Below are 18,893 nucleotides of genomic sequence, written 5' to 3'. Positions count from 1 at the left end.
AGGCAGCTGTGTGAGCTCGTCCACAACGCTCCGAGCAGGTAGAGCGAGCACAGGAAACACAGACAGGCAGTGAGAGAGGAGAGAGAGAGAGGAAAGGGTGGGAGGGAGGGGGGGGGAGAATATCTTTTCACCTGAAGATTACTTTGTCTCACACTTCACTCACCCTGAGCGCTCGAACGAGCAGCGAGGAGGAAGGAGTGGATCAGGAGGTGCCGGCTCTTTGCTCTTTTTTCTTCTTCTTCTTCTTCTTCTTCTTCTTGGAGGAGGCGTCGGGGTGGGAGGGGTGGGGGGGGGGGGTCATCTGGACTTCACAGCCCCGGTGATCAGACTCCACTGGAGAAGACTGAGATATGAAATAGGAAGCAGCACATCAAGGAGAGAAGACTAAAAAAGAAGTGAGAAAACTGCAGCAAACGTTCAGGCTGCAGAGAAGTTTGGCTGAAGATCGACTCCTGAAAGGTACGATTTGGTTTGATTATGCTTTAAATATCAGACGTGATTGGACCCTGTGCCCCCCCCATTTTACATGTTGATGGATATGAATGATGATCAGGTCAACCTGTTATGAGGTAAGTCTGTATTCTCCCGGCTGGGCTGCATCAATACAGTTTATTGACTTTGGTGAGCAGCAGCAAGGCTCGCTTGTTTTATTCAACCTGGGGGGTGTGGTGGGTGCTGGGGGGTGGTGGGGGGGCGAGGAGGTAAAGTTGAATATAGGATGTGTTTGTTGGGAATATAAGCCGGAGCAGAGCGTGAAACGAGAAATTGGGGGATAAAAAGAGGCTGGGGGGGGTTGAGGGGTGAGAATGAGCAATGAAGAGGGAAGGGAAGGGAGGTGGGGGGGGGGGGGGGGTGAAGGGGAGTTGGATCAAGAAAGATGGATAGAGGGAAAGAGTAGAAGAGGGAGGGGGGGAGAGGATTTGGAGTGGTGGGGGCTCGCTGGCAGCCAACTCAGTAACCAAGGCAGCTGACATGGGGGGGAGCCAACAGGGGGACAGTGGGATTTCTATTTTTCACCCTCAGAGCTCGGAGATACTCCGGAGCTCTGCCAAGTCCCCCGCCTCGTCCCCTATGGATAAAGATTTCATTGTGCGGCGGTGTGACCGAATTCATTAAGCATCAACATGAGCCCTCCCCTGGTCGCACTTTCTCCCTCTCTCTGCCCCCCCCCCCGCGCTCATTCATCACTTTCAGTATCATCTAAATTGGCCCCATAATCAGCTCCACTCACATCAACAGTTGTGTTTTCGTCGGTGAGATACTCAACTGTTCCTCCTCCTGGGGGCCAGGGGGGGTTGTTTCTGTCAAAAGGGACAATTTTGGCACAGGAAACTTTATCAACCTCGATGTCAGGACGCCGCATGGGGTCGCTCTAGAGGCAGCCTGGGGAGGGGGGGGTGTCACAGAAGATTTAATAGATGGCAACTCACCGACTTTGCATCGTGGGAATTTGGAGCCAGAGAGATTTGCCAAATGCTGACAACAATTTAAAGTTTTAATGTCACGGTGCGACTCTGGAGGCTGACATGAGAGGAAGACTCAATAGCATCCATTTATTCTCATTTAAAGTGGTTGTGATCTTTTCTTTTTTTTACATCCCAGAATTAATTCTTCGTCGAGGTTTTGCTGATTGTTTCGTGTTTTCTGTTCCTTCTGCCCCCTAGTGGACCAAATATGTCAGAGCTCGTAGAGAAAAGTTGTTTTTGTTGTAACCTGAAGATGTGACTGCAGTTATTAATTTGTGGCTTTGGGGTCAACATGTCGGCGTCAGTGGCTCCGTAAACGACTGTGTGGCCAATGCTTAGCTTCAGCTAATCCCATCATCTGCGCTGTTATTGTCAACCAGCACAAAATGAGGAAGTGTTCCTTACGTCGATGGAAATGCTACAGAGCCGAAACGAGCTGGAAACAAACGTTTTATTGTCCATGTGTAAACTTAAATCTAGTTCCTCTTAATTATGTATCAGATTTGGTGAGGTTACTTTGGAGGATTTGGAACTTTCCCCTCTTGAATTCTTTAAATTGTCAAAGATTTAAAGAGGGGAAATAAAATTTGACTTTTCCTCCCATAAACAGGAAGTCAACAGGTGACGGTGGTGTTATTAAATGAGAAGGGAAATGACTGAAGGTGGAGGAACGGGATGATTCAAACAGGTCACTGAACAGACTATAATGTGGTCTTCTTTTTGTGCCCCGGTTCACAGCCCTTTAGATCTCAGACTGCTAAAAGGCTTCTCATTGTTTCCGAGATGTGAGCCTCTTGGTTGGGGTGAAATCAATAGCCCAGTAAACTCTTAATTGAATGACTGCGGGGCCTGGAGCATGATGGGACTTTATGGGCGACCAGAAGGCGCCTTTGAGCCTTGGAGAGCACGCAGAATATCAAGGACTCTGCCGGCATTGTTGTGGGTCTGGAAAAGCGTCGTCGTGTCAATCACCCCCCTCCCCTGGCAGGAGGCGGTGGGAGCGTGTTAGCGCTTGTACACCTGCCACACTTCTTGGAGCTGCTGCCGGTGTCCTCTTACCTCCAATTAGCTTTTGTTCCTCTGAAACACTCTTTTTTGGCTCATCTGACGCTGTCCAGCCGTTATTCGACAGCGGGGAGCGATATCATAGATCACGGAGGTGACGGAAGATGGATAAGCCAGCTCGGTGAAACACAGTTGTTGGGAAATGGACACTGAGTGTTGGTTTGCTGTATACCAAACACCTCCATGCTGTTTGGGAGCAGATTGAATCTTTTTGTTAGAGCTGGAACTCGTCTGTCTCAGCTGTTGACAGATTGACTGACCTCGGGGCCTTTGTTGCCACTTCAGCAGAAGGACACACTAAAGTGCTTACTTAGGGTCCATTTTTGGTCCGTTCTCGTTTCACGCTGCAGAATCTCTTTTTTAACTGGTTAAGCTTTTACATTATGTGCTCTCAACTTTAGCCATCCTCTTTACTCGGTCAGACTTCAACCAGACAATTCCCTCAGTTTAAATAAACGCCTTGCGTCTGCATCATTATCTCTGGAGACTCTCTCACAGCTCCCATTAGAGCTGTGAGAGACTCTCCCCTTTGTCTCAGACGAGGTGTGAAAAGCACCTTTCATACGCAAACATGCAAAAGTTTGGCCACATGCAGCGTCATTTCTGCATTTGGTTCATTTTAAGTAAATGTAACTTGTGTGTCGTTAAACACACATTAAACTAAAGCTTTATATATATATATGAATGTGAGAACTCTGGTGCTTATTATTCAAAAAAATAAAAAAAACTTCTTAGTTATTGCAACATCTGCAAAAGTTTCTGCCGATAACTGAATAAGAGATTATTTTGGTGTTTCCTACTTTAGGATCACTTTTTACAGTTTACCCAGAAATTTCTAATAACGTTGAATTTGGGGGGATTTGTGAGGAATACAGAATCTAGATTAGAATAAATGGGAATAAGAAAAGCTTTAATGATCCCTGCAGGGTTGTGGCTTTGTTCCACCTTCAGGAGAAAAAAAAATACATTAGTTAAAAATGCAACAAAAAAAAAAAACTGACTACAAAATGGATGTTCATTGAATAAAAGATGTGCAAATGCAAATGCGACATGTCTGGAGTCCTGCAGGTACACAGTTGTAAATAACAACCAAGACGAGCCCCACGGCGAGCAGCCTCTCTGGAAGTCTACATCTGCATCTGCAGTATCTTCTTGTAGCTACGTCTCCATGAAACACATTAAGTCCCTCCATTTCTTTTCTGATCACGTTGTCTGATGAGCCGCTCAAACTTCTCCAGCAGTTCCTCGTGACCGCACAACAACACACCCTTGAAGGCATTCAACATGTCAGCAAGGTCTTCTTTTGGCCTTCGCACTTCCCCTGAACTTCTCCTGCTCCGACCCAGATCCTGAGTCTAGAAACACCAGCAGCTAAATTCGTAGCCAGTTAAAACAACAAACGGCCGAAGACACAACTGTACTTGAAGGTGGTAAATGATATTAGCTGTGTTGCTGCAGCACCTGCAGCTTTACAAGATTTAAAAACAAGCAGCGTTTTGTGTTTTTCCAAAAGTACAATAATATTGTGTCTTTGTGCAGCGAGGCCCATTTTTTTGTGTATTAACTGAAACTAATTCCTCAGTGCCCGAGCTTGATCACGCACCAGGAGGTGCAGGTTTTCATTTCATTAAGCTGCTCCTGCAACTCCCTCTAAATTCAGACAGTGAATTATTCCATCCCCTCTTGGGTTGAAGAAAGCAATCATGTTTTTACTTTTTTTTTTCCAGGACATCCTCACAGGCAGAGGATCTATTTAAAATGAGAGTTGCTTAAAGTAATAGACAGAAGCACCTCATCTCTGAAATTAATTTGAATTGATTCTCCCCTCGACTTTTCCCTCTGCTCTCACAAGGTTTTGAAAAGGAAAATTCTAACGTTTCAAGGCCACGTGTAAAAATCTATTTCCAAATGAAGCCGATCTGAGAGATGTGCCGTTCGTCTCAGTAGTCCTCGCTGACGACAGGAGACCCGTCCTGCCTTAACTGCTGCATGATAATAAGTTCTCCAGTCCAATTATTTCCACCCAATCACTGAGCCTTTTTTTTTTTGTTTGTCCACGTTAAGATTCATCAGGAAAGGAGAAAATACATTGTGTTCATTTGTGTGGACACTGTAGAAATCAGTAACATGCAACAACTTAAGTTTTGAATGAAACTGTTTCTAAAAAAATTTTTTTTTACATGACAGGACAGTAAACTGAGAGTCATGTTGAAAATTTTGCTTTAAGCGAAGTTTTAGAAAGTTTCTAACTCTTGATAGATAATGGGTAAAAAACTATTCAAAGTTTTAATAGATTAATAGATCAGGATAATAACTGTTACCTGCAGGTCTAATCTCCTTTGCCAAATGTTTTTAAAAGTAATTTTTGGAATCTCTTGAAAATAAAAAATATCTATCTGAGTGGAGGAAGAATATTGGCAGATAGAGAACATGTCTGAGATGATTTATTTTTTTCATTTGAAAGTCACTGAAGTGTCGTGAGAGCGACCCCGTTCCAGGAGGACGGGACGTAAACAGCAGACGTGTCAGACGGTTTTAGAGAAGATGGAGCGGGCGGAGGAAAGAAAAACCAAATGTCAGCCCGTTCAAACATCCTGTCTGCTCGTTCACTGCGCTTAGAAAATGTAACAGCAAACTAGCATCCCAAACAGCCCCGCTCTTATTTTAGCAATCCATGGCTGGTCAGATAACCAACAATCCCCTCTTTGCATAAAGAATACAGCGCCACGACTTTGGTCCTGGCAGACAGACATTGTGTTTTATGGCCCCCCCACCACGCCTCACTGAGGTACTCTGGCTGAATAAAATGGAGCACGGCGGGGAATGAATTATCGCCTCTGGAGTCTGTGAGGTCCAGTCAACTTTCTCTCTCCGATAGCGGCTGAAGGGATGGGGTGCCATAAATCTGACCGCAGATCCATTAGGATTCCCGACTCTCCTTCTCTGACCCCGGCCGCCGCCCTCCGGACCAGCCAGGCCCGTAATAACATTTCTAATGGATCTATGTGCGCTCCTTCATACGTACAGGATATTTAGTGTTTAATTAACTCACTGAAATGTTGATTTGAGGGAGCGTTGGGTTAGATCGGCTCCATCAATCCAATGTGGAGGATTCAAGGGGTCTAAAATTCTGAACCTGGCTGTTATAAACCTGCGGCCAACTCGAATTCTTGTTAAAGAATAATGACCTGGTCTGAAAGGAATCAAAGGGCAGTCAGACCTCCATCCACAGACAGGACCTGAGGATAACGGGGCCTAATTTAAACACAGTCATAGCAGATTTTTCCAAAAACCCAATTAAAAAAAAAACACCCAACTCTGGAAGCAGCTTTGTGTTTTTCCAATTAACAACCAGCCGTGCTCAAAAAACCGATAGTGATAGGTGGATTACTTCTACGACTTCGCTTCACAGCGAGCATTTACCGCAGTCCAACAGTGTTTACAAAACACTGACACAAAGCAGCAGGAGGAATGGGTCTTTTCCAAATTACACTGCAGCTGCCACTAGTCACTTCATTTGTACTTTTAATAGCAGAAAATGTTTTGAAATGTTGAATAAGAATCTCGATCTGACAGCAAATCATTCCGAAGGTGGTTTAGGAAAAGTGTCAAAACACACCAGAAAGATTTACAGCACCGCGAAAAAGTCTGTGCAGATTTCATCAGAATTTGCTGCATTCGTTTTAGGAGCTGATGCTGAATATAACAATAACAATAGAAGTGGATTTATATCAGTCCTATTAAGCCCAGGGAAGCATATCTCCTCCAAAAATCATGTCGCCTTTCCAGATTTATTGTCCTGCGATAGTTTGAGCTCCTTAAATGAGAGAATCTGTTTTCATCATTACTGCTCCAAAGAATGAGCAGAACTCCTGATCGGATCAGCTCCAGAACAACCCAAACACATGAGAGGAACTTATCTGGAAAATAAGCAAACATTCAGTGTGTTTTCAATTTCTCTCAATAAACCAAATTTATTTTCTCAGGTCGAGCTGATTCTGAATATGCCGACGAGAATAAACACAAAGAGATGAAAAGACAAGAAGCTTTAGTGTCCATCTAGAACCAGAAAATGACTTTTTGAGAAGCTGTCTGTTTCCTCTGAATGTGTATGTGTGCGTCCATAACCTGTGAAGAACTGCGTTTGGCGAGTTTGTATCATGGATCGTGAAATGTGACCTCTGGAAAAGTTTCCTGTCCGTATTCTCCTCTTTGAACTGCGACCCGTTATCTGCAGCTATCAGATTCAGGCCAACAGTTGTAGTGTGGTAAGTGATACGGGGCCCGTGGCGGCCGGGGATGAAAGAGACGCTGGAGATCAGGTGCCGACTCACAAACCTTGTGTGTCTCCTACGCTGCAGTTATCACCCACATCATCTGCAGCTGCCAGAGAAGTGAGAGTTGTGTTGTGTCATCTGATGGGAAGTTTTTCTGCAGTTTCTTTCTTTCTTTCTTTCTTTTTTTTTTAATTTCCTGTTTTGAAGGTGAAGTGCCTGAAATTTTTGAAGACATATTACAGCGGAAGACACAGTTTGCTCTCTGATTGGCCGGGAAGCTTTTATCTGAACCTTCCCCAAACATAATTTTTCTCCCATATCCTGAAGCATCCGATCGATACGGCCAGAGACAAGACAAAGAAGACAACGCCAGAAAAGAGGAATCTCACATCTGTTTCCTTCCCGCTGTTTGCTGAGACAAGCAAGATGTGCCGACGGTTTGAGTTGAAGAAATAAATCTTTGGCTGCACTTTTGACCTCGCAGTTTGGGAGGGTAGTTCAGATCCGTCCTCTCCTCCTCCGGTCCAATAAGTCTGCACGGTGACCTCGTCTTCGCCGTCACATAAGTGTCTCATAATGTCTCTGTTCTGTTAAAGACGGGGACTTCGATACTCTTCTCCCGTCTCTGCGGCGGCCCCTTATGGATTCGCCAATTAATTTATGCATCACTTTGGTGATTGATTAGCTTTCATGTGGAGCTCCGCTGCCACTTTCAAACAGTCCAACGGTAGCAAAAAGCTGCTCCGATCGATATTTTTCATTAGCAATGGATCAAATGAGTGTGCGTGATGTGACAGGGGTCAGTCCCGGAGACCACCTGCAGATAATAACCCACTCTGCAGGTATCTCGTCCTTTTTCACACCGTTGTAGCGTCTGGTTTTGGATTTTAACTTTAATGCAAGTTAGCGACTAGCTGTGAACATAATGTGACATTTATTTTAAATCATATGTTGATATTAAATTGAGGACCGGCTTAGCAGAGCAATTTTATCCCTTTTTCCATTATCTTTTTTTTTTTTAAGGAGGAATTGGATTTGAACATTCACACGGTGAGAAGTTGGCCTGGATCATTTTTCGCTCTGTTTTTTCTATTTACCTTTTCAGCCCTATAAAAAAAAAAAATAAATCACTAATAACACATTTTCATTCAAAGTATATGCTCATCTTTAGATGAAAAAACTTTTCAAAACTTTAAATTGGATCACTAAAGCTTTTAATGATTTTAGAAATGAGAAACAATGAAATGTACTGGAACAATCTTCCGACAAAAGAAATGGTAAATATCATGTGCCTCTCTTTTTTTTTGTGGCTTTGTGGCCCTTGTGGTCGACTTTCACGTTCCCGTTCAATAAAATGGCATTCATATTATTTTATACAAATCCAAATGTCTGCTGGGAAGAGCCACTTCAGTCAGAAGTGTTTTGTGGTGAACGATTCTTCTGTAAATACACGTCTGAGAGGAGCTTTATCACATTATTATTAATATTTTATATCTGAAAATTGTTATTATATTCGAGATTAATACGGATTCATCCTCATAATTGAATGTATGTCATATCAAATGTAATTTGGAGAACTTACTCCGGCTCAGTTTCTGACTGAAGTCATATTAACGTAACCGAACGCAATTTCTTCTTTTGAAGTTTTTGTTTGGGAGGAAAAAGCTTCAAAATGAGTCTTAGATGTGTTTCTCTTGCGGTAAAAGTTAGACAATGTCAGCGAGCTCCAGTCGGAAACTGTTTCTCCTCAAAGTGCCTGACATCACCGATGGGTGGGAGGGGTGAGGCAGTACAACCCCCCACCACCATTTTCCATATACACACACACATTACATGAGCTGTTTGATCTCAACCACAGTCATAACACCCCCCACCCACCCATCCTGCATCAGCTCCTCTTTGAAATCACTTTACCTGAGTCCTCTTTTTAAGCTGAGCGGCAGATGAGACAGAATTGGAGATGTACAGGAGGGAAGGATGGAAGGAGGCAAGGAAGGAAGGAGGGGAGGACCGCTTCCTCTTCCCGCTCTGTTCGGCAGACGAGTGTCTCCTGAGGTGTCGTTTGTGTGTCTGAATGAGATGAATCTCCTGACGTCACCGCTCAAACTGAACCAAGTTCATTTGGAATAAAATCGGACAAAGGGAAAAAAGTGGCACATGGTTCTGGTTTGGAACCAAAGGCTATAAATAACATAAGCTCTATGGGAAAATGGGTTAATGGTCTCAGTCTCTAGCTTCAAATCTTCAATACAATATTTTTCTAATTGATGGTCCCAATTAGAGGAAAAGAGACCAAAAAGCAGGGATAGGTAAGGAGGCAGGGCTTCTGTGTGATTGACAGCTGTCACTCCTGCTCACCACCCCCTTTTCCTCCAAATCCGGTTTATTCCTCACTTCCTGGTAATAAACCCATAAACATGGTTCGTCTTCCTCTGCTGAACTTCTGCGGTGAGCTGTCGAGGCCAAATGTTCGAGTAAGCGCCCTCCGTGTACAACAACCTACTCAGGCTCATCAAGCGGGATCCGTGTTTGCAGTCACTTCAATTCTTAAGTCCTACCTTTAAATATTTGAAGAGCCAGAAACGAATTAAGAAGAAGCAGGAGAGGGGCCGCTCAGAAGACATGCACGAAGAGCAATGCATTCATAATGAAGGCGCCTCGCTCCCTTCTCTGGATTTATTCCAAGGTGAATGAACACAGCCAGCCAGGTCGAAATTAACTTCATTTACATAATTAACACCCCATTTAAAAAGCATTTATGTTTGTTTTTGCCCTGGTGTCGGACCACGGCCGCTGGTCATTTAAAGGGAAATTGTCAATTTAGCCGTTTTGTCTTTCAGCTGTAGCCGTTTTTTTTTTTTTTTTCTCTGTCTCTCGTCTCCTCTTTGTCAACTTGAGTTTGTCATCACTGACATTTCCTGGAGTTTTTTCTTTTTCTTCTCTGAGAAGAGCCAGACAGCACGCTGCACGGAGCTGTGGGTTACATGAGAGTAAAAAAAGGGAGTCATGTTGTGCGCACATGTCCTGTAGCTGTGCGGCATCATGGTCCGCTGAATACGCTGTTAGAGAAATTGCTCTTCGTCTTACAATGGATTTTTCTCAGTGTGATTTTTCTCAGATTTTGTTTGGCTATCAGCCGTCACTATGGTTGGATGAGATTTTTCCAGATCACACGATCAACACAACAGTTATCTGCCATACGTGAAAAAATAAATGAATAACATTAAATAAGAGACAGAACAGACATTTTTCTGTAGATGACAACATATTATTTGAAAGAGTAGATATAATCTGGGATAGAGCTGCGGGCTCAGAGCTGCTTTTATCTGTCCTTTCTCTGGCAGGTAAACCAGCCAAGAACTGCAAAAATAATGATCATTTTTCCTTTTCCCCTCGACCTCTCCATTAGTTTGTTTTGTGATGAGAATTTTAAAGCAACATAATCACGAGAAAAAGCAAATCAAACCTTCAGAGTCATGTTTTATTTGCTTAGTGGACACTCTAATCTGTCACTTCGACACTGACAGCTTTACACATTTGGCGTTGCCGCCGCCGTGGATTTGTTTTTATGACTGAATGTTTATTAGAGCAACTGTAAATTACTTCTCTTGAGAAAACGCTGCAGCTCAGGCTGTTTACTGCTAATTACACAACTCACACAACATTCACTGCACTTTTTATTTATTTCTCTATCCTTTAATTTTTTTGCAGCTCTGAAATCATAATCTGCAACTTTACACTGCCGAAGCCATTATCGGTGGAGAAAAATAAGAGGCAGAGCCTCGCAGCGGAGGTAGAAACAAACAAAAAGAAGTAAGAAAGAGAACGGGGGGAGGCAGAGACAGACAAGTGTAAACAAAACCGGCGGAGAAGAAGCGAGGTGGAAGCCTGCTGAGTGTCGGACTGCGGATCTGTCTTCTAAGCTGCTGGCTAAGTCTGTCATCTGTTCAATGGTTGAATCAACATCTGGTGAAGCCCGCGTAAACACAGCTCGCCGATGGAGGGCTGAGGTGGGGGGGGCCGGGGTGTCACAGCCGTAACTCACCTATATAGAGAAAGACACAGCCGTCGCCGGCTCTGCTGGAAGTCATGCATTATGAAGCAGAAGCCTCGCTGTTAGAACATCTCTGCTTCCTGAAACGGTCACACTGGACATTAAAGTTCTAATTTTGGTCGTCACATGACGTCCACTGATGCCATCAACCGGCCATAACTCCCATTTATTACACGTAAACCTGTAATATCACATCTGGTAAATTCTTGAGAAGCACGGAGATGAGAAAGTCAGACCAGATAGAGGAAGACAGAGAGAAACTTCTAATAGGCCAAAGGTGAGATTTAGCTCCGTGTAGTGTCGCCTGGAAAAAGGTTAGCGGTGTGGCTAGTGGACCGAAATGACTCTGCTGCAATTAGTTAAACTCTGATCAGACAGAAATGTGAGACACGTTTCACACTGGGCTCATTAGTTTGCCTTTTAATGTTCACTGTGCATAAAAATGCAAGGATCAATGTGTTGCGGTGCAAAACAAAAGGAAAGTGGAGTTGGTCTTTGTGTTGGTAACCGAAAACATTGAAAACTTTTAGAGACGTTCTTTAGACCGCACACAGTGAAGTTTAATACATGTCGGGATAATAAGGCAGTGCAGTGAATTATTGACATTCAACTCCACTTTTGTTGTAAATGCTTTCAAAGTTCTACATAAAAATAATTCTTAGTAATTACAATAATGTGTATTTCTGCTAAAACATAAAAAAAATGGAAACAAAACAAAAAGCTGAAGTTTTTTTTCTAGTTCTCTTTCTCAAACTTTTCAGAACCTGCGATAATTATTTTGTCAACATGAGGTGAACTGTGTCGTCCGCGCTTGCTTTGCTGCACTACAGCCATCTGAATATATATTCTGAACTTAACAGTGATGGAGTTTAGTTCTTACTCACACTGGCTGGAGTCAGACCGGTTACAGGAGGTAATTTACATTTCTGGCAGCCATTTGTTAGAAGAGCTGCATAATTAGCCTGAGCAGTGATGGCCGCCACGGCAGACAAGGCGCAGTGCGAAAGTCAACCTTCATTGACAGGAAATTTGATAAAGCCGAAACGACGTTCAGTTTTAATCTTTCCTTTTAAAGTTCGGTCACTTCCAGCGCAGAGACGAGTGCAAGATGGCGACACGCCGCCAAGAGACGGAGCCCGAAGTTGAAAGAAAACAATCAGCCGATTAGCACTTTAAATGAGTGTGCAGGCTGAGTTTCAGTCAGCCATCACAGGCCATCCTCAATGCATCAAGCTGTCATTCTATTTCTGGGCAGAGACAGAGAGACGTCCTATATCAGCGCCCGTTCAGGCCCGCTTTACAGGGGGACCTCCTCCTCTCGCAGTTCAACTCAATTGTCAACATGATTTATGGAGATGTGAGCTATCTCTAGACCGGCTCCTCAATCTTCCCCCTGACGAATCGCTACCATTGGCCCATGTAACTGTCGTTTGTTTTCTTCACTGGCCAATTTTCATCCCGGCTGACAAATTAAATCTGCCATGTTTTTGAGGAAGCTATTTTTTCCACCCTTCTGCTTTTTCCATATATGACTGGCTCAACAATTACCGGCGGCGCGAGACTGACGCAGAGGAATGAACTTCGCAGAGCGGTCGGTCACATCTTTCTTACCCCCACCCCTCCTCCTCCTCATAACGTCGATATGAGTAATATCCAGACTTTTAATAGAGGTATAGTGTCATAACATTTAATGGCGGGGAACTTGGTTTGGATGACACGTTTAGAGTCCTGCGTCGCTCAAAGACATGCATCACTTATTGTCCCAGATATCTCAAACAGCTCGCCACCACCAATACGGCTTGATTAATGTGGCCGGCTTTTATGAGCTGTATAAAAGACTCTGCGTATTACAGAGACAATTAGAATACGCCGGCAAACTTCTAAAAACAATAGAAAGCTTGTGCAATCACCGTAAGTGGTGGTAACTTTTTAAAGTTTGGCTGTTTAAGTTAATAATTGACTCCTCTCCAACTCCACTAAAAGGAAATGAGGGTCCAGAGAGCAGTCAGCTGTGTCTTCATCCAGGAACCTGGTCGCCCTGACCTGCCTGCAGATTAAGGGAAATTAACTGCCAGTGGCGAAGTGGCTGGAAGGTTGAATGAAGTGGCCGGGGGGGGGGGTGAATCAAAGGCAGCAGGCCTGACTCAGTGTGCAAGTGTGAAAGTGGCCAACATAAATAAAACGTCAACACAACGCAGCAGGTGAGCACGTTGTTGTCAGGAGTCATATAGAGAAGCAACTCCAAACTGAAAAGTCAACCAGAGTTATAAAGGATGGTCGTCGTCTTGGTCATCATTCAAAAGTTGGTCGGAAGGGAAATAATAACCTGCCAAGCATTCATCGTGTTAATCACACCAGCAGTTTTGATTTTGATTTTCAGAAGCAGGTCGTCGGCGTTGGCATTATCAGCACTTTATTTAGTGTTAAACTTCAACTTCTACAGTTGTTGTCCATCTTATTCAGCTCAGAGAACGAGGTGAAGGTGATGGCCCAAATCTGAAATTCAGATTCTCACTTTCCTGTACAAGGTAAAATTTTCTATGATGCAACTTTTGATTTACAAGAACAAAAACTGACTCCTGAAGGAAACACTGTTGCACTTTCTGCCAGGTGCTGCCGATCCATCTTATTTAATGGAAATAACAAAACATTTTTTGTCAAAATAAAAATAAGTAAAACCTCAGTTGTGTCAGTCCAAAGCCTCAAGTGGAAATTAACTGAAAACGTGGCGCCCTGAAAGGAACCTAATCAAGCTAAAAACAGCAGTGATGGTGATTCATGGGAGCCGAGTATATCAGGAAGCTTTTAAAAGTCTTTGTTGCACCTTCTTTCCACCTCCACGACAAAACAAACACAATCACACTCCAGAGGATCACCGACCCCCCCAGAGTGATTTCCTCTGCTTCTCTTAAACCTTCTGAAGGGCTCATATGTTCTATGAGATCCTTCACCTTTCAGACACGCTGTGTTTTTTGTGCATAACAACCTCGGAGGAAGTCACATCAGGCAGCTGTTGTCCTCCGTTTCTATACAAAATCCACAACCGCAGAAAATAAACAACATCTGAGCAAAAACAGGAAGATATCTAATAAATTCATGTATTCAAGCACAAAAACAAATGTGTACGATGTGAACTGTGCGTTGGCGTTTTTCAGCTTGCCTTCAGGGTGTGTGGGGGGGCGGGGTTACAGGAAACCGTCATTGTCATTTTGAACAAATGTGCCGTCAAAGACACATTTTAAAGGATGAGATGTGTCAGGAAGGGGGGGGGGCTGGACGCTCGCTCGCCTGGAGGCAACATGGACGAGCCGTCAGAAACAGAAGAAAGGGAGGAGGAAGTAAACACAGCAGGCGGCAGCGACAATCCCTGATATTTCGCCACGAGTGCTCGTCTTAGCTGCCGCCGAGCACGTCGCCCAAGCAGAGGAATGATAAATCTCCTGCCGGGCGAAGAGTCGCCAGGTCTGAGGCGAGGTGCCCGAGCTCTCACGCCGAGTCCATGACTTTCATCCAAACAGCCAAAGCAGCTTTGATAGATTTGTGCTCTGGGGGCCCTCCGGTCCTCAGCACTCCTCTAAACTTAATAAAAACCCCTTCAGTGTCTTCAAGCCACATTAAATCATCTCAGAGATCAGTGAATGTTGTTATGTAAAACAAAAGTCAGTGCTTAAATAATGCAAAGCGCATTACGTTCTGATCTGGCAACCCAAGAAGGAGGGGGTCAAAGGTCACGTTTGCAGGTTCAGGGAGGATTTTTGTTGGATAGAAAACCAAATGATTTTTATTTTTTGTTTTTTGACCCCGGCCTCATTTGTAAAGTTGAGAGTGTGAATGTTTTATTTATTTTATCTGTTTAATTGACCATTCAGATTCAACTTCTTTTAAATTCTTCCTCTTCTGATCTTTACACCACAGTGTCACGAGTAACCAGTCGATTTTTTTGGTGTAAGCATCATTAAATATGTCAGAGAACTCTTTTTTAACCAATATTTGGAGGAACAGGTGGAGGTGAGGAGGACTGAAGCTTGATCCGACCTTCCAAAAGCATCCTCTGCTTTGTGCCTTATTTCTCATCATTTAAAATGAATGGAGTGGCAAGAAGGGACATTTTCCCATATGCTTCAATACAATCCAACTCAACAGCTGACCCCGGCCCCGGAGTCTACGTCCATTCTTACAGTGCAAAGGTCATAAGTGATCTTCGGCTTCAGGCTGCAGAAAGTTTTAGAGCGTATAGAAGACATCAGCTGATTCCTTCACCTCTTCGGCTCAGCTGCTTGTTGAACAGTTTGTTGGGATGGGTGGTTTTTCTCCAGGTCTCCATGTTATCCTTTCCTGATGCACCGCTCTCTGTTTTGTCTGTCTAACACGCTGCCTCAGAGGGCTTTCATGCTTCAGTTGAAGCCTCAAAGATAGAGCTTCTTAAATGGGAAGATAGGTCAAACACTAACAGAAGCAGGAGTGCGGTCGACGCACGGCTTACAGCTGGTGTGGCCAATTATTTTCCGTCTGCTCCATGTCGGCTCCTTCGCTTCCCTTTTTCACATGTTCAAACCCGCCGATAAGTCCTGCGTCAAAGTGAAAAGTACCCTTCTTCTGTTAAAAGCTTTTAAACCGTGTTGAAGGAAGCGGGGAATGTGTGTTACCGAGCTGGAAAGGTGTGGGTGGATGGCTTTTGGTGCCTCCTTATCAGTTTTATCCATCCTGACAAGTTTCCTGGCTATTCTGTCAGGTGTTTCAGCATCCAAGGAGGGAAAGCAACCCGCGCTGGCCCCGGTGAGAATGCAAAGAAATCGATAATGTTCAGATAAGCTCGCTATCAATCCTGACATCTGCTCTGCCTCCTCTTCCATCTTTTTTTTTTTTCATCCGCGGACCACAACAGCACGAAAGACAAACCTGAGAAACGCTGTGCTTTGTGTGCATGCATGCACACGCCGAGCCGGAGCGTGTCGGGGCGAAGTGTGGGTAGTTCAAATACGCAGGGAGGCAAAATATTGGAGAAGTTTGGGGTTAAACTGGCAGGCTGGGGAACACTCACTTTAAATTATGCTAATTGCACTCGAATCTTAAAGCTCAGACCCGCAGCAGTGCTGAGAAGGAGTCCAGAGGAGATCTATCAAAGATTGGACTGCTAAGTTTACAGAATAAGAGCTTTGTTTTTTTATACCGGAAACATTCCGGTATAAAAAAATACAATAACCAAAATGTTTAGCACGTGCATGTATTATTTATTACTGTTCCTTTTTGACTTTTTTCTTTTTTGAGGAAAATGTTTTATTTTATTTTGAAAGTGAACTCATATCCAATCTAAAACGTGTAGACAGTTTTATTTTTAGTAAGCTATCTATTATAACGTCCTTATAAAGATCATTTGTATCACATCATGGGACTGAGCAGTCCGCCTCACATCCCAGACGCAGAGCAGGATCTCAGAACATATGCCGACATCTTGAGCCTGAGCCTTTTTTTAAAATCACCTGCTCCCTCTCCAGCCAAACCCAATTTCAGCTGTGGTGAGAGGGGATTGAGACCTAATAATCTCCCGGCCTTCCTCCTCTTTCTTTTACATCCAACATGAGACATGACATGAGGCAGGAGATGGAAGATTCAGTGAGCAGGGGCTCAAATTACCAGACAGATTAGGACCGGCGCTGGAGGGGCACAACAACAACCCCCTCAGGGATCGGAAAAGGTGCAGGTCAACATCAGAGTGCATGCTGGAGCGGCGGCCCTACGTAGGCCTTGTTGTTATGTGATATTATGTGTAATGAGGGATGAGAAGCACTCGGAGGAAAGGTTCAGGAGGATGAAGGTGAAGGCTCGCAACCGGAGAGCAAGGCAGCACAGTCACGTCTCATTCAGAGCCCGCAGAATCAGCTCGTCTCCAGAGGAGGAGGGCGTCCTGTTCCTTTCAACGCTTTTGTAAGGGGGGGTGGATAAAATGAGGTGTGAAAATGTTGTCCTGGTTGGACAGCAGTGCAGGAGCTGAAGAGGTAGACGACAGCACGGCTGGACTGTTAGGGCTCTTTTTTCTGAGGTATTTAGTTACAGGTTGTTAGTTTAACAACTTCCTCTCAGAGAGGACGCAGAGCTGCTCACAGGGGGAAGAAAGAAAGAAAGTTCTTTTTATGAAGTTCCAAAAGAATCAAAGTTTTTACCGTCGCGCTGAAGGCGAGGGGCGGTGGGGGGGGGGGCTCAGCTTCCGCATGCGCGATTCAAAGTTGTAACAGATGCTTTTGTTGTTCTGCAGCGAGCACAATCCCTCATATCTCCACAGAATCCCCTGGATTAATAGATACAATCAGGCCCTTTGAGGCGCAGGTTGATGCCGTGTGTAAAAAGACAAACCAGCGGATGTTCCTTCTCACTAAGACCTTTGAACGTTGACCAGACTTTTATGAGAGTGTTTTATTGCTCTCCTGTTGTGACGGCATGGAGCCCTGCAGAGTGTTGTTGAGCTGCATCACAAATTCGCCATCACTAAACTAAATGACCTCCACGCTCCGCACAAGGATCGGACCCTGAAGAGAGCAGGGCAGACCTTCTCAACTCTGAGTCCAACGGACACAAAGCTTCCTGCATTCCTGAATTATTCCATGTGTGTCTGTTCGTGTGTTAGTGCCGGCTGCACAGAGAAAGGCCTTTGGGGATGATAACGATTCCTGAACTTGAACCATAATTAAAGACAAAAGCTTTAATCCATGTATAAGCAGGACAATCCACTTTTTGAGAAAAAGATTTTCTGAGGGGAGGAAATGCGTCCACGTCAGAGAAGTGAAACATCAAATCCAGTAAACGGTTGTGTTGCTTATCTGTCCGTCACAGACTCACACTCTCCTGTCAGGCTTTTTGAAGCAGTCGTTTAGCATTTTTCAGACTTTCAGTCGTAATTCTCAGCTGTTTGACAGATTTTCTCGCTGGTTGGTTTCTGCAGTTAAGGTGACGGGAGAAGCCATGAACTTCTTCTCATCTTTGCTTTTGGCTTCAGCTCCACGTAGAAGTTTTAGTTTGAGATTGATTTTATGACCAATAAAACCAAAATTTGTTAAATCAGAAACTTGGCTGTTATGACTCATTGTTAGGTTTTGTTGTTGTGGTAATTACGTGAGATTCCCATGTGAAAGTCACAGTTCGTGTTCTTCTTGTTCTTCTTCTTCTTCGATGAGCAGGTAATGGTGACCAAGTTCACCATCTTGGTTTTAGCAAACGAGTCGCAGTTGGAGGAATATTTTTTAGCTTTCTGTGGAGATATAAAATTTTGATGAGAGCAGCTTTAAATTCTCTCACCTGGCATGAGATTTAACACTGCGAAATCAGATTCAGTGTTAAACTGAAGCCAGTCATGGTCACTTTCAGGTTTGAGTTGTGTCATTGTGTTCAAACGCTGCTTTGTGCCAGGTCTCGTTCCCTTTGGGCTCTATTACAGTCCAGACCAACTCTTCCTGCGCAGACAGCTCCCTGCCCCGTGCTTGGGCAGGGAGCATGTTTAACATCTTGATTCTTCTTATTCCACTGTCAGTGGTGGTGGTGGTGGTGGTGGGGAGGACAGAGGGGGCAGCAGTTCCTGGCAAGCTGGCACTCCAAGATCAACACGAGGTTGACGGCCATCTGGTCTACAGCACTGAAAATCCCGAAATGGCAAATACCACCCACAGCCTGGGCTCCGTCTCCCAACAAACAGAGCAGCCGGGTCCAGCAGGAGCACCCCCCCCCCCCGACACACACACACCAGAGCGGGGAGATTACATCAAACATGTGTGCGAAGGTGGCAGGTCTCTTTAAACAGAGAGGTGATTGGATTTGTACTCTTTTATTTATAGCGGCGTTTATCTGGGGAAGAAATAGACTTGGTGAAGGCCGGGGTGCTCAGTCATCTGAGGGAGCAGAGTTTGTGAGCCAGTCAAGGCTGCACTGCGTCACCAGGCCACAAAGGGGGCCGTGCACTGAAGGGGGGGTTGCTATTATCCTCCTTCGCTAACATGCCCTCTCTGGATCATCATTTCTATGAGAGCTGCTGTAAATCATTTT

General features: G+C 44.4%; 1 protein-coding gene across 1 annotated transcript in view; it reads left to right on the top strand.

Moving 5' to 3' along the window:
- The first annotated feature begins 360 nt into the window (after positions 1-360).
- The window catches only part of LOC115061016 (cadherin-20-like), a 57,109-nt gene continuing 38,576 nt past the window's right edge, over positions 361-18,893 (top strand). The window contains exon 1 of the mRNA XM_029529228.1: positions 361-459. The gene's annotated coding sequence lies outside the window, so the exon portion shown is untranslated. The remainder of the gene's footprint in view (positions 460-18,893) is intronic.

The sequence above is a fragment of the Echeneis naucrates genome, chromosome 20, assembly GCF_900963305.1.
Source record: "Echeneis naucrates chromosome 20, fEcheNa1.1, whole genome shotgun sequence".
Lineage (NCBI taxonomy): Eukaryota > Metazoa > Chordata > Actinopteri > Carangiformes > Echeneidae > Echeneis > Echeneis naucrates.
The sequence above is the reverse complement of the archived record's forward strand: the minus strand, read 5'-3'. Positions and strand labels throughout refer to the sequence as shown.